Consider the following 15,461-nt stretch of genomic DNA (forward strand, 5'->3'; position numbering starts at 1 on the left):
AAAGCATCACTCAACTAAAGCTAGATATTTGTGTGCGCACATGGGCATTGGAGTCATACCTCCAGCTTACACTACAGTGAAGATAAGCCCTGAATGACTTTCTAAATACATTGTGCTTTCTTGTCCTGAATGTCCCATAGAGTCCTCCAGGAATAAGTCTGATAATGGCAGGGCTGCCCAGAGGGGGGGGGCAAGTGGCGCAATTTGCCACAGGCCCTGGGCCCCACAGGGGCCCCCACGAGAATATAGTATTCTATAGTATTGCAACTTTTTTTTATGGAAGGGGCCCCCAAAATTGCTTTGCCCTGGGCCACCTGAATCCTCTGGGCAACCCTGGATAATGGTGTACTGTTAATGAAGAATATAACTTTAAAACAAACCAGTCACACAAGACAATTCCACAAGTTACCTGTGTTTCTTCTGGGACATATGGCCATTACCTTTCTATACGACTTCTAAGGAATATTTTTATATAGATAACTTCTTCCCACCCGAAACAAAATGCTTCTCATTAGCATTTAGTTGCTCTGCCCACTACTGCTCAATAGTAAACTATATTCTCCCAACTGTGGGGCTTGAACCTAATCATAATTTATTTATTCCAAATTAACCTGCAATCAAGTTCAGACTCCATGGCCATGTGATTAAAATACTTGTGACTACAAGTTGGATGTGCTCCCCCCAGGGTGACAGGAGAACGTTTAATGAGTACCACATTCGCAGAGAAGAGCTGGATTGTAAAATACACGCCATGCAAAGCAATCCACAGGAGCTAATGGAAATAGTGAACTCACTGAAAGAGGTGAAGCCATTTCGTGTCCTTGTTTGGTAAGCAAGAGGAATGGCAATCTGATTTCATAATCCACTACAACAAAAGGAAAATGTACTACTGTAAAGCCACAGAGGAAACACAAGCTACCTAACAAACTTGCAGTACTAGACCTATGCTAATACCATTGAAGCTGGGGCACAAACAAGAAATAAAATACAAATCTTTTAATTTCAAGCTTCATTAATGAATTTTTATCACCCCTCCATCCAGTCCCATACTGACCATGACTGTCTAAGGTTAAAGGTTTCTAGTAATAAGCCCTCATCCCTGTTATGTTTTTAGAAAGGTTCCTTTTGCCGGGCTCCACTAGTACCATTTGTCTTAGGACATTCCTGTCACCGAGGCTCCAGAATACATAGCATTGACTGAAATTCTTAAATCTCACACCTTGGACATAAAGCCTGGAGCTTCCAAGAGAAACAATGGAGAGTGAAGAAACAGAACACTCTAAGAAAGTGCATTAGATTCTCCCTTCAAAGCGGAAGAAAGCTTTGCAACTTTAAGACAGACAAGGCCTAATTTAAGATATTTTGTGTTTAGTGAATATTTTTTTTAAAATCCTTACAATTTAAAAGCTCAAAAGGTTTCATTAACTTGCTCGAGCAGACCTACCTTCCCTTTTGTTGTTGTTGTTGTTTTGGTTGCCCACGTCTGTTATTTAGTCTGTGTTATCCCCAAGAGACGTAGTTAACTTCAGGTAAGACAACACACTGTAACTATCCTCTTAACCACGGCTTTACCTCAGCATTGTTCAGTGCACAAATCCATAACTACCAGAGAACAACTGATGTCAGATACAAAAAGTCAGACATGTAATCAGAGGATTTCAAGATCAACTCTCCACTGTATATATTGAGTATCAGAGTTTACAATTCAGTTTGGAAACATTATCTTTAAAAAATTTACTTTTAGTTAGCGAATATGAAAGTGGCAAAGGCAAAACAATGTTGTATTTTTTCTAAAGATTCTTCCCAGTATTCCTATCAATTATGTATTCTGCTCTGTATCAATCACACTACATTTCTTTTCAATCCTACATTTATTCCCATAATTGATCTTACCAAACACTTTTTGTCATCATGGCAGACTGCTCTTTTTACAAAACCCTCATTTTATCTCCTATGAAGATACTGCTCTTTATTTCATATATGTACATACCATCAGAAAGTGTTAAGTTGTATACTGTACATACAGTGACAAAGGCAGATTCTACAAGGCACTGTTCTACAGATTTCTTCGATCCCAGTCAGATTTATACCACTGTAATCCAAAGTAAATTCATTGACTAATTGAAAAAAGCAACAGAGGGTCCTGTGGCACCTTTAAGACTAACAGAGGTATTGGGAGCATAAGCTTTCGTGGGTAAGAACCTCACTTCTTCAGATGCAAGTGTCTTGCATCTGAAGAAGTGAGGTTCTTACCCACGAAAGCTTATGCTCCCAATACCTCTGTTAGTCTTAAAGGTGCCACAGGACCCTCTGTTGCTTTTTACAGATTCAGACTAACACGGCTACCCCTCTGATAATTGACTAATTGAGTCACTCTAGATTTACACCTGTGCAACTGAGATCAGAATCTGACCCTGAGAATCTTTTTTAAAATTAATAATAAGTTATTGTTACAACTTCAAAGAGGAATTGACACACTGTTTATTATACAACTGAGGGAATAATATTTGTGTTTGTAGCTGTGAAAGTATCAACTGACGATTCACAATTATGTGCATGGGAAAACATTTTCATAAGTTTTCATGAGAATGTGCAGGCCTGGTTTTATCCAAAGTTTTGCGGTTTCTGTAAACACAATTTTTCTCAATGAAGGATATCAAAAATCCAACAGCGGTCAGAACCAATCCCAGTCTTTCCCACAGTTTGTCCCAGTTGAAATTTTTTTATTTTTGAAAAATTAACATTTTCACCTAAAAACCCCCTGCTTTCCACACAATAAACACACACAACTGTTAACCAACTCCACAGAAATAAAAATTTGGAGAATTATGTGAACTAATATGAGAAATAAGCAAAAGATAAACCCAAGCCTCCAAACAATTATGCATATACTTTACTGATGTGCACAGTCCCATGAACATAACTGAAACTACTCATGTGCTTATAGCTAAGCACATGTGTAAGAGTCTGCAGGATCAGAGAGACAGAATAGGACCCTATCCTGCAAAGCATTTAAGCATGTGCTTAACTTTAAGCACACTAGTAGTCCTATCAGGGCCTTGGGGCAATCAGAATTCATAAGCAAGATGTGACTTGCGAAAGAAAGCTAATTTTCTTACATTTTCTTAAAAGATCCTAAAGAGATTGAATTCCGATGCATACAACACTGATAATTTGTCAACATCCTCACTTTATTTTAACATGTCCAAAACAATTTTTTTTTTTTAATCTCTTTGGGGGCTTCAGCTTTTCAGAACCCCTGGGTTCTATTAGGTCTTGTGAGATGACTTCTTAAATTGGTTCATTTTGGAATCAGACTCTCTAAAAAGTTTTCTAAAATTTACAAAGGATGCAGGAGAGAACAAGGTATTTCCCCTTAAGATGAAGGAAACATCTTTTTAATGCAATATAGGAAACGCAAATCCACCAAACCAAGGCTGCAATCCTGCAAACTTTTATGTACATGCATAATTTTACTCATATGCATAGTCCCCCACTAAAGCTAGTGGGACTTCTCAAGAGTAAAGTTACACACATGCGTAAGTGCTTCTATATTTGGAGCCCAAAGGAATACCTAGACTTATATTAAAGAAATAAACATATTTCACTATAAAACTAAAGGCAGCATTAAGAAGCTTGCCTTGTTTAAGAAACTTACAAATACAATGTCATATGAATTGTGTTCATATTAATACTTTTTTTGTTAAAGCATTTATTCTTTTTGTAGTTGTAGATTCATTTAAATAAGATTTCCCCAAGTACGTGTATTTAAGAAGAAGGATAAAACAGGCAATAGCTCGACACACACAACATTTATTTAAAAGAAAATATTGTGGTGCACCATCTTAACAAACTGTTCAATGGTATTTTATATAAGACCAACCACTGGATAACACTTTCTACTCTAATCTCCAAATCCCACCAAACAAAATGAAAGAGTCACACATTCTGTTCACTGCATAGCAGAAATAGAGAAGTTTGGGGACAGGTTCAAAAGTTAGTCCTGCTCAAATGAGGCATTCTATCCCTCCTTAAAACTACAGGGCTCCTCTGTTTTACAGCAAAAAAAGTTTCACATTGTACCCTTCCTGTTTATTCTGAGCACACAATATAAAAATATTTACCTACTGTGTATATTTTAGGAAGTTTCTCCCTAATATATAAAAAGCAACAATTATGTTAAGGGAAGTAGAATAGGATAAACAGATCCATAGGAACTACAGATACATAACAGAGGCAATGCTAATATACCTCTTCTCTGAAGCCTTCAGAACACAATATTTTCTCTCATTTTATGAAGCCATACAAAGTAAATTCCAACAGCTAACCACATAAAATGAGAGTTATTTGCTGGACACCTGATAATGTTTAAAAAATCAAGTCAAACATCTTGCCAAGTGAAGGCATGATAAAGCAAAGTCTGACTCTAACACTAACCTTCAAGGTAAAATTAATAATTAATTGGCAAAGCCTGGACATGGAATGATTGCTATCAATATTTTAATACTTTTACTGCTAATTTCATTCTCCCATCACAGTCTGTCTGCTGAAAAAGCTAAGGAGATCTATGCATGCACTTTCAATGAGCTATCCTGCCTCAGCTGTGGCCATTGTGTAACAAGGAATGCTGTTCAAAAGTGTGTTTTTAATCTAATGTTTTAAAAGGGGTGAGCAGTATTGATTATTTTAATTCCTTTTTAATACATTGAAATAATGAACACATGGAAAACTCTACTACGTTTATTTCAAACCATGACTTGACTGACTCGAATCAATCTGCTACTACTACCTGAAGCACAGAAGTCAATGTACTGCCAGATTCCAGTGGACATTAATTTTTTCCTTTCACTCAAAACTGTCACGCACATTTAACTCAAACATATATTTTGGTCACAAATTTCTTCATGCTGGCTGCAATAGTTTAAATAAAAAGGAGATTTTTATTTCAGGAGATAGACATATGATTATAATCCATTTTTACACTAACTGTTTAAAAGAACAGCCAACAATTCAAAATCTCATCTGCATTACTGTACTACGTTCAAGTCAAGATGCACCGAAGTTCAGAGAGGTTGCTATATTCACCAGTCCTAAGTGACACATGCACAGGTCTCATTTCCTTCAACTGATTATGGCTAGGAGGAATGTAGTAAGTGATTCTATTAGAAATGCACACGAAAGAATAGAATCCCTCTCACCTGCATTTTTTCTGCAAGGCTATCAGGAGTAAAAAAAACCCAGAAAACAAGAACTTTAGTGACTAAAGTAAGATGAGCTGCCTGAATATACACATAGAGCAGTTGGGGTCAAGTGAGAAGGCCACTCACCCCTACCTTTACTGTCGTTGTTTATTTAACATACAGAGTAGAGTCACCACTTGACTTGCCAAACTAGAAACTATGAGAACATCTACATGCAACATGGGCTGCATGTTACTAACAGTCCTAACTTTTGCATTTTCTGGTGTGTTAGGATATGTTTACATTGTAACTTTGGACTAACTGTTTTTCCAGGTATTGTTTTTCTTAATTTTTATGAAGAATTAAGTCAGGAAAAGAAACAAGAAACTGCCCATGAATTTTAGCTTTTAAAATGGTTCCAACTGTGTTCTGTCACACCTCACTGAGATGAAAGGGCTCTTGAGACTACAGGTCACATTTTGCAGGGGTTGGGTAGGGATGAGTTCACTCCACTGCTGCTGCTTCTATTACTGTTTGATTAGAGACTGTTTTCGGCAAGGCTGGGTTAATAGAACAACTTCATACTGGAATATATTGTAAGTGCCACAGCTTCACAAAAGAAAAAAATCATATTGTTTTTTGATGGATTTTGCTGGATGTGTTTTAATAAAACATTTATAATCTCTCTCATGTAAATTGTCATCTGCAACAGAAGCCTCAGCCTGTCCCAGACAGGAGGAACATACAATGCTTCCAGCATAATGGCAGATGTCACAAAGAAGGTGGTGCTCTGTTATGCTGATAATTCTAGGAGATGCCCACTGCGCCAGCTCAAAAGTGCTTTTTCACTAATTTAGACAAGTTTTCAATTTAAGTTTCTCTCTTCAAACACAGCCAGGAAACTATTTCTCATAAAGTATATGCATATGCTAAAGACCCAGTCTGGAAACTCACCTGTGCAGAACCCCACAAAAGTCAATGAGGCGCCACATGCACACAGGGTCTGCCCATGTGGATCCGATGGCACTATCAGGGCCCAAGTTTGGAGGAGCTTTTATTGATTCAGTTGTTTCTGACATTGATGAGCAAAAGCAAGTCACTACATTTTTAAAAATTAAGATTTAACTTTTCTGTAACTTAAAAATAACTGAAGTAATTCCTTCAAACATTAAAAAAAGTTTTCATCTGTGAACGGAGACCAAGACTGGAAAGTTTCAGCCCCATAACAAAAGTCCTCTGAAAGCTACCAGTGAGTGGAAACAAGAGATTAAAATAGAACTCCAGTTTCTACAACAAACTATCATTATTTCATACTGTGCTTGTGTAGGTATACTGTAAACTATGTATATGTAGGTGGGTGGGCAAGTGGGTGGGATGTTAATTTCATTGCTCAACTGCCTTAAGCTATTGGAAAGAAAAGTGTGTCCTTGTCTGCTTTATTTACTCTTTATTAATCTAATGAGGCTGTTTCCTGGGAGCTTAATTACCACAGTAGAGACAACTCTTACCCTCTTTAGAGCATGGAATAGGAACAGCCTATGAAAGGACGAAGCAGAAAATGAGAGATGGCCGGGGGTGAGAGGAAGTGTTTAGCAGAAAGTAACAAAACCTCAGACACATGGCCATAAATTTCATTCTTTTGGGTTGGGGCCTTTTTGAGTCAGGCTCTTGAGTTTCAACTAGGATAGCAGTGGCAGTTTAGGATCCCACTTTGCCACTACAGAATGACATCACAACATTCCAGAAAGTACATTTTCTGAAATTCCAGCTGTACTTCAGAAATGTCTATCTTCCCAGCAGGGCAAGCAAAACACGTATGTCTTAATACTGTAACCCAGCTCTCCAAGAATCATAAAACAGGAATACACACTATAGAGCAATGCTGTAGAAAAATTAAAAGCACATGATTAATGTTACACAAAATGCGTGCATTGCCAGCCCTTTGAAATGTTACCTCTTCATCATTTTGCCATTTACAATTTCCTAATGAAATTAGATATGGTACAGGGGCACCCCTCCCTCCCCCGCCCCCCCATCTATTGTACATTTTTCTAGAGTTAAATCAACACATTTTCCATTCTTCATTCAGCAGGAAGTCAGAAAATTAAACGCCTCTCTCTTCTGGTGCTGCTCAGAAACATTTCAGTCGTGTTACTATAACACATACAGTAATTTAGCATATTAAAATTATATGACTATTACTTTATGTGCACAATAGATGCACCATATCAGATTAAACAGCTCTCACGAGTCAGTTTAGTCCTTATTGATATAAAATTGAAATGTGTACAGACCAGACCAGCTCTTTTTCCCCCCTCTGATAGCATACTTGTGTTAAAATGACAGATACAATTATTTTACTCCTCCCAAGATCTAGAAGCAGTCTTCAAAACATTTAGCAGATAGTATTTTAAAACAAGAAAATACCTGGAACAGTGGTCTCATGCACTGGCTGAAATGAGCCCTAGTCATTCTTGGGCTTGGAAGATGTAGAGTGTATATGCAAACTGAATGAATGATTTAAGGGTGAACTCAGTGCTCATACTGCACCAGTATTTTACAGGAATAAGATAAAACGAAAAAACCCACCTGACACAACAGGGAAGAAAATACATTAGCTATGAAAAACTAAACACATGGCATCAACAACCTAGCCAGGAGTCTTCCCCTGCACTCAAAGCGTCTCAGACTATTCTTTCTCACATGACCAGGTGCAACAGGAGATTTTAAAAATGTAATTACAAGAGTGAGGGTGAGCAGAGAAATGCTGAATTATATGGCACCAGAGTCCTGAAAGTATAGAAACAAAAACATCTCAGTAGTGAACAAGAGGTCAGAGGTAAGGTGAGGACAGACTGAGAATGGCCTTGAAAGTGAACATAAGTAGCTCATGTATGATGTGAGAGAAGGGGGAGCCTGTGGAAGGATGCAAAGAGACAGGAGACATGGATAAAGCAACAGGCTAGGAAAATGATCTTTGCAGCCGCATTCTAAATGAATATGAGCAGGGCAAGATTGCATTTGTCAAGGCCAGAGACAAAGATGTTGCTGTAATCAAGAAGTGAGATGATGAAAGCCTGAACAAGAGTTTAGCTCTGTGAGTGCATAGGAAAGGCTGTATCTTAGAGATGTTATTTAGAATAAATTTGCAAGACTTAGACATAGCCTGGATGAGAGCTGTAGAGAGAGATCTGAGTTGAAGATGACACCCAGGTTACGGGCTGGAGTAATGGGCTTAATGGTGGTGTTGTCCACAGAGATTGAAAGAGGAAGTAGTGGGGAGAGCTTTGGCATAGATGAAGAGTTCTCTTCTAGCCATGCTGGGTTTTAGGTGTTGGGTACATATCCATGAGAAGACGTCACCAGACAGGGTGAGATTTATGTTTGGACAGAAGGAGGCAGTATAGAGTCGAGAGGTAGATCTGTGAGTGGTCAACCCAGAGATGGTGGTTGCATTTGTTTTTGTAGATGAGATTACCCATAGATAAAAGCATAGAGGGAGAAAAGAAGGGACCAAGGACACGGCCCTCAGGAACTCCCCACAGAAGTTGGAGGGGGGATGAGGAGGCTCTTCCAAAGAACATGCTCTTCCAAAGAACAATTAGAGAGAGAGACTTCAGGAAAGTATTTTGATGCAGTAATAGAACCGGGACAATAACATCTTTTCTGCTGAGCAAAAAGGACTATTTTTCTAAAATAGCACATTGCAGAAAGGCTGTGGCCAAAATCCCAGGGTTCCTAATAATTTATTAATTATTGTTTTTATTATTCAGTGCTGAAGACAGTGCTAGGCATCTCATAGCCTTTGCTCCAAAGAGCTTACAAACTAATTTCAAACATAATGCAAAAAGGGGTCTAGCTACTAGAGAGGGGGAAGAAATTAATGTTTTAATTGACTGGTTTCTTGTAGACATCATTGGCAAAAGTGGATCTTAAGGAGTGAGTTGAATTTGGAAGTAGTGGTAGTTTGCATTAGCTCAGGAAAGGCATGTGCAGAAGTAGCATGGAAGAAAGCATGAATACAATTGTGGGAAAAGCAAACAAAGGCATTGTTAATGCAGGCATGGCATCACTGATGATCAAGATGATATGAGGGAGATAAGAGATGAGGGTGAATGAGCAGGAAAGGGCAGAGTTGCGAAGGCCCTGGAAACTGATATGGTGGGGAAGGGGGAGCCCATGAAGGGACTCAGAGAAGGGGGTAATGTGCCCAGCTCAACAGGAAAGGAAGATGATCTGAGCAATACATTTTGTGACTAATGGAAGGAGTTGTGGGTGCTAGAGAGGCTGGAGAAGAGGAGCTTTCAGTAACAGAGGATGAGAGCTTTTGGATAGAAAGAAGAGTGAGCTCATATCTTAGCAATGTGGTGAAGCAATAGTGGCAGGACTTGGACATAGCTTATATGTGAGAAGTGTGAGAAGAAGAGTCCACAATGGCCCCTAGGTTCTATTCTGTTCTATACCATGGTTATCACTGTAGTATTTGAGCACCCTCCTATAGTGAATTAAGCAACACAACTGCACATCTATCACATGTTGTTTGTTCTCTCTTCCTCTCCCCACAGAGAGAAAGGAGGATATATATATCTATATAGTCTTTTAGGTATATATATATATATAGTATAATTTTAAAAAAACCTACACACACACCCCTGTAGTTACATGTTTACATTAGTGGAGGCAAGGACAAAGAAATGTAACTTACACTTGGAGCAGAAAATTGTGAGGTTTGTGAAGGTCCTTAGTTCTTGGGGGAGTTCATTCCACCATCTTGGACTGCTGACTCCCTCACAGACAAGCTTTACTCTTATTGTTGTGCATTCCTGTAACATGGTTCACTCACCGCTGGGTCTGGCCTAACATCCCCTTCTGTCGTTTGCTCATCACCAGGCCTTCCCACTCGGCAGGACTTAGGGTGTTGTCTCTTCATGACTCCACTCTGACCAGATCACTATAGGTTTCCGCTTCTAGGGTATCCAAGTCCCACCAGACAATCTGCCCATGTGCCATCTCAGGCAATCTTCTGTAATTCCCAGTCTCAGCCACTTCCCCAGTGGCTGGTAGGGGAACCTGGGCCCACCCACTATGCCAGGTTCCAGCCCATGTACCCTACCATCAGCAGCCGAGGTCTACACAGTCTCAGTGTGCCCTTGTTGCCGAGAAGGCTAACAGCATTTTGGGCTGTATAAGTAGGGGCATTGCCAGCAGATCGAGGGACGTGATCATTCCCCTCTATTCGGCATTGATGAGGCCTGATCTGGAGTACTGTGTCCAGTTTTGGGCCTCACACTACAAGAAGGATGTGGAAAAATAGGAAAGAGTCCAGCAGAGGGCAACAAAAATTATTAGGGGGCGGGAGCACATGACTTATGAGGAGAGGCGAGGGAACTAGGATTATTTAGTCTGCAGAAGAGAAGAATGAGGGGGGATTTGATAGCTGCTTTCAACTACCTGAAAGGGGGTTCCAAAGAGGATGGATCTAGACTGTTCTCAGTGGTACCAGATGGCAGAACAAGGAGTAATGGTCTCAAGTTGCAGTGCGGGAGGTTTAGGTTGGATATTAGGAAAAACTTTTTCACTAGGAGGGTGGTGAAGCACTGGAATGCGTTACCTAGGGAGGTGGTGGAATCTCCTTCCTCAGAGGTTTTTAAGGTCAGGCTTGACAAAGCCCTGGCTGGGATGATTTAGTTGGGGATTGGTCCTGCTCTGAGCAGGGGGTTGGACTAGATGACCTCCTGCGGTCCCTTCCAACCCTAAGATTCTATGATTCAACCCTTGCTGCTCTTTCCCTGGGCTTCTTCCTACTCTGCCTTTCCCAGGCAACACCTCCTTCCATCAGGGGCAGGATCCAGGGCTTTTGCTCACCCCTGGGTTTCCTCCTACCTGCCTCTCTGTGCCCAGAGAGCAACTGCAGAATCTCTTCCTGCAAGCCCCCTGCTGCTCACAACTTCCTTGCTTTATACAAGCTCAGCCTGCCCCTGTGCAGCTGGGTTTCATCATCAATTAGCCTTATCAATCAAGCCTAACTCTCCCCGTGGTGTGGCCTAGAAGGTTAATTGGCCCCTTCTGAGCCATCCTAACCCCTTCAAGGCTGGTGTGGGATGAACACACTATCACAGTTCCATTGTGCCACAGGAGCAGAGAGTTATCAACAACAGTCTTTGTCCCAGAGCTTTAGATGGTCTTTTAGGTAACTCGGGCTCAGCCCACGGAGCACGTTGAAGATAAGGATTACGACCTTGAACCTGATTCAAAATTCTATGGGAAGACAGCGTGGAGAGCAGAGGACAGGTATGATGTGCTTGTGGTAGCCTGTGTTGCTGAGGAGAGGCACTGCACTGGTTTGTAATAAATGGAGTTTCCCAAGTGCTGAAGGTTTCATGCCCAAGTATATTGCACTGATATAGACCAGCCCAAAGGTGATGAAAGCATGAATAACTGAGGCGTGGTTCTTCATCTACCAGGAGGGAACAGAGTCTCCTAGCCACCTGGAAATGGCAGGAAGCATTGTTCACAGATGCTGCTATGTGAAACCTCAGCATCAGCAAGGAATCCAAGAGTACTCCTAGACTCAGGACTGAATTAACCAAATGTGGATGTGAACGTTCAACCAAAGGAGACTGTACCATGGCTGCAAACTCTTCCAAATACTTTCTTCAGCTTCAACTGTTCAGCAATGAGATGATCTCATCCAAGCACTGGGCCATCTTAGCAGTAGTAGTGTGGCTGCATGTGGCGAAGGACAGGAAGAACTGTGTATAATCTGCATATTGCTGGCATTTGAGTCCATGCTTGCCAAAGGAAAGTAAGAAAGAGGTGTATGTAACTTTTATGATTCAAGACTGAGAGTGCACACAATTGATTCTGTGTATTGTTTCTTCTGCTTTTGCAGATGTGACCTTGAGGGCCAGCTCCTACACACCGGCGCAGCGCCTCCATCAGATAAGAAGGCGAACAAGGAGTAAGGAGGATATGTTTCACGAAATGCTGCAATAGTCAGATCAGGCCGATAGCGAGCACAGAGCATGGAGAGAGACAATAAACGAGAAACTAGAAGTGGGTAGCCAGCAGAAGAGACAGGGCCAGGAGTAGATAATAAAGTTCATGGAGGACCAAACAGATATCCCAAGGTCCCTGATTGCGCTGCGGGCAGAACACGTGTGCTCGACTTCCCCTGCAGCCCATATCGCACTGCCTTCCTTGCCCTCCCCAAACTCCCCACACACATTCCTCAAGTTCCTGGACCGTCGCAGTATCCCTTGCACTCCACCCCTAGGGACGTTTTCCATGATAGTTGGAGTTACACACAGCTGTGAGATCCTCACTTCAGAGAGTGCTGCTCACTGTCATGTCCCTTGTAAGAAATGTTAATTTGTATATTGCTGTTTAATAAAAATTTAGGCTTACAAAGACAGTGATTCTTTATTTGTGACCTAGACAGGGTGGTTGCAACAGAAATTCATACACAAGGGCAATCAGCACATTTGCAGACTATAATTAATGCTCAGGCAGGAATCATTTTATGGGTCATTCAATGTGGCAAGTGAGCCAGGCATTATTTAATTAATTGCAGAAAGACACATTACTGGGGCTCAGTGTCAAAATGCTGCTTCAAAGCCCCCCTGATTCGAATAGCCCCCCCATTGAGTCCCTCTAACAGCCCTGGTGTCTGGCTGCTCAAAATCAGCCACCAGGTGATACACCTCAACGGTCCTCCCTTGGGGAAATTTTTCCCCCTTGGCTTCAAAAATGTTATGCAGAGCACAGCAGGCTGTTATGACCATGGGAATATTTTCCTCACTGCCAAAAAGGCAGTGCCAACAACCCTTTAATCTGCCAAATGCACATTCTACCCCCATTCTGCACCTGCTGAGCCTGTTGTGGAAGTGCTCCTTGCTGCTGTCAAGGTTTCCAGTGTAAGGCTTCATGAGCCACAGGAACAAGGGCTAGGCTGGGTCTCCCAGGATCATTACGGGCATTTCCACATCCCCTACTGGAATCTTGCGTCATGCACCTTCCCTGACAACCCTGCGTTGAAGTCAGTGAGACAACCCTGGTGATCCACCAGCGCCTTGCAATACCATAGAGAAGTAACCCTTTTTGTTGGTGTACTCTGTCACAAGATGGTCTGGGGCCAAAATTGGGATACGCATGCCATCTATCGCCCCGCCACAGTTAGGGAATCCCATTGCCCCAAAGCCATCCACTATTTCCCACACATTGCCCAGAGGCACAGTCCTTCATAGCAGAAGGTGAATAATAGCTCTGCACACTTGCATGACTGCAACCCCCACAATGGACTTCCCACCTCCAAACTGATTCAGCAACTGACTGGTAGCAGTCCGGAGTTGCCAGCGTCCACACAGCGATTGCCACTCACTTTTCCACCGTTAGGGCCGCTCTCATTTTGGTGTCCTTGTGCCATAGGGCGGGGGCGAGCTCGACACAGAGTTCAAGGAAGATGGCTTTGTGCATATGAAAGTTCTGCAGCCACTGCTCGTCATCCCATACCTGAATCATAATCCAATCCCACCACTTGGTGCTTGTTTCCCGAGCCCAATAGTAACTGTCCACTGTGTTTAGCTGCCCCTTGAATGCAAACATCAATCTTGAATTGTTTCTTTCCATGGCACACTGCAGGGCAGGCAACACGGATTCCTGTTCAGAGTCACAGCTCATGAAATACTGCAGGACCAGCCGCGTTGTGTTCATAATGCTCATCACAAGATTGCAGAGCAGTGCAGGATCCATGTTTTCAGGCAGAGATGGCGAGTGCAAAGTTTACTGGGTAGTTGAAAAGCAGCACAAAAAACAATCGGAAGCCCTTGGAATTATGGGACGGAGAAAACTGCATCATGGGATGGTGATCCTGCCCCCATTCTACACTGTGATCAATTCCCATAACTCCTAGTGGGAGAAGGTGGCGATTTGCACAGTAGGATAGCTACTCATGGTGCACTACTCTCTCGGTCGATGTTAGAGCACCAACTATGGACACGCTCCGCCAACACAAGGAGCGTTGTGTGGACATGCACAAGCAATGTCATTACAACAGTTTATGATCATCAAGGTAACTTAAGTCAACTTAACTCTGTAGTGTAGACATGGCCTGAATTACAATAATACTCTAATCCCAGCCCCAAAACAAGGCCATGATCCTACAAAATGTCCATGTTTAACTGCATGCAGTGAGGAATCCCACTGATTTCAATAGGACTATTCAAAGTGCATAAATCTTTGCAGGACTGGGGCCTAGGAATTTGTAACAGGAACAAATGGTGAGCCTTCACTGTAGTGATGTCATAGATAAACAAAGAAATACATTAAACTCTTAGTTCACCAATGATAAAATGCAGTCTGACGCTGATCTCACAATAATAGAACCGTGTAGAAAATAAACATATATTTTATAAAACTTCAAGGGCCTCAACCCTTGGTAAAGAAAGGGACTAGTTAAGAATATGTTTACAGTGTGGTAGCCATGTTGGCTCCAGGATATTAAAGAGAAAATGTGGGTGAGGTAATATCTTGTATTGGACCAACTTCTGTTGTTGAAAGAGACAAGCTTTTGAGCTATGCAGAGCTCTTGTTCAGGTAGCTCAAAAGCATGTCTCTTTCACCAAAAGAAGTTGGTCCAAAAAAGATATTACCTCACCCATCTAGTTAATAATATGTCACTTTGGTAAAACACAAGTGTCTGTTCAACAGGATTATATTGTACGTATGAGTCACACTCATTTTTTGTCAATCTATAAATTGCTCAAAAGACTTTTTCCAAAACATTTTCTTTCTGTGGAAAAAAGGATTCATATTTAATATGTTCATTACTTAAAAAAAAAATAACCATATCACACCAACTATTTATTTATCTGCTACTATATTACTATTTATTTCTATATTCAAACCTGCTTTCAAGTGATTTCGTTCCAGTAGATTACACTGAGTATATACTTTTCTAATGGCAGGTCCCAAAACATATTTTATATCCAGCTTTATTTTAATGGAACTAAAGCAGCAGGGGGCAACCTAACTTAGGAAACCTGCTGAGAAAGAAGTAAGGGCTACTAAAGCAAGGTTGAATTCTTCAGCCATTTGAAAAATCTCCACTCAACTGAATACAAAATATGGTGCAGGAGGGAAGGGGGGCGGGGAGAGACTATACATGGGAGAGAATAAATCCGGGGCAGTAAAACAACAGAAGTGAAGGGTCCACTCTGGGATAAAATAAGATGAAACAAAATGAAATAAATATATTAAAAAAACCTCATGCAGGCAAAAAAA

The sequence above is a fragment of the Emys orbicularis genome, chromosome 14 (assembly GCF_028017835.1).
Source record: "Emys orbicularis isolate rEmyOrb1 chromosome 14, rEmyOrb1.hap1, whole genome shotgun sequence".
Lineage (NCBI taxonomy): Eukaryota > Metazoa > Chordata > Testudines > Emydidae > Emys > Emys orbicularis.